Genomic DNA, 1,262 nt, shown 5'->3' with positions numbered 1-1,262 from the left:
GACAGCTGAGGAGCTCTAAAACCAGGTATCATACATTTGTCTTCTTGTATGTAAAAATAATTCTATCATAACAAAGAAAAAGGAAAAGTCTTCACAGTGCAGCTACTTCACTTCGCAAAACCTTTTTCTTCTATTTTGCTAGAAACCTGCGCAAGAAACTCATTTGACTGCTGGCAGAAGGAAAAGGAAGGCAGCAGCTTACCCAGTGGTCAACTTTAGCCATATAAAGACTTCAGCTGCTATACTTGGCACTAGACTGGCTCTGCCAAGAGAAACAAAAACCAGTCCTGTTTATTTTAAAAGCGTAGCTTCCCACTGCTCCAGCTGGAGGAAAGCATTTGCTGTCTGTCACCACATTGTGTCGGGCAGCTGAGCAGTCAAATCTGGCCCCAGCTAGCTTTTCCAGCTAAGACCAATGCCTGACTTGGTGTGTCCAAAAAGTCATCTCTGGTAAGAAGCCACCCATAAAGGAAGTCTCAACTATCTCCCCACATCCCGTGGGGTCTCATTACAGCCAGGCAGAAAAGCTGAGGAAAAAAATCGAGCCTGCAGCACCTGGGTGTAAATGCTGTGCTTTAGGCATTGAGCCATTTGGCATCTATTTAAATGAGAGTGGGGGCAAGAGTGAAAATATACATTTATTCTGCAAAAACTGATTTAAATTTTTAAAAATCCAGAAAGCTGAAAACTGAAGGCTTTGGTTCATGGGTCTGCAGCTCAAAATTAATTGCTAAAACTGCTACCACAATAAGATCAGTTAATTAGGGCTCTCTGGTTCCTTGAGCACTAGAGGACACGATCATCTGACTTTGCTGTTTGCAATGTACTGAAAATAGAAAATAAAAGTTACACATGACAAAGTATTGATTAATTGTTTCCAAAAAAACAAAAAGACAAAACAGCATTAACCAATTATACAAATCTTTAAAAGACAAACTCATGGAAACAACATTTCCTTCTGTTGCAATTTTGTTTGGAACAGCAGGCTGCGCTCCTGAATTAATTTTACAGCTGAGACGCAGCTAATCCACAAATAAGCCTGTTACAGTTGGTGGGCATAAGAAAAGAAATGCTTGCCAATAGGTGCACATGACATCTGGAGCTTGACGACATTTGCACAAGGAAGAGTATGTTTGATAATATATTAAAACGTTGGGAGTAGGTCCCCACAGAAAGAATTTATCCACAAAAAAATCTGTACCTGCTATAGATATTCATGAAAAGCACATGCCCACAGCAATATGAGAAAAGCTATTTTTATA

This window comes from Mesitornis unicolor, unplaced genomic scaffold (genome assembly GCF_000695765.1).
Source record: "Mesitornis unicolor isolate BGI_N332 unplaced genomic scaffold, ASM69576v1 scaffold47372, whole genome shotgun sequence".
Lineage (NCBI taxonomy): Eukaryota > Metazoa > Chordata > Aves > Mesitornithiformes > Mesitornithidae > Mesitornis > Mesitornis unicolor.
Note: the sequence above shows the minus strand (reverse complement) of the source record.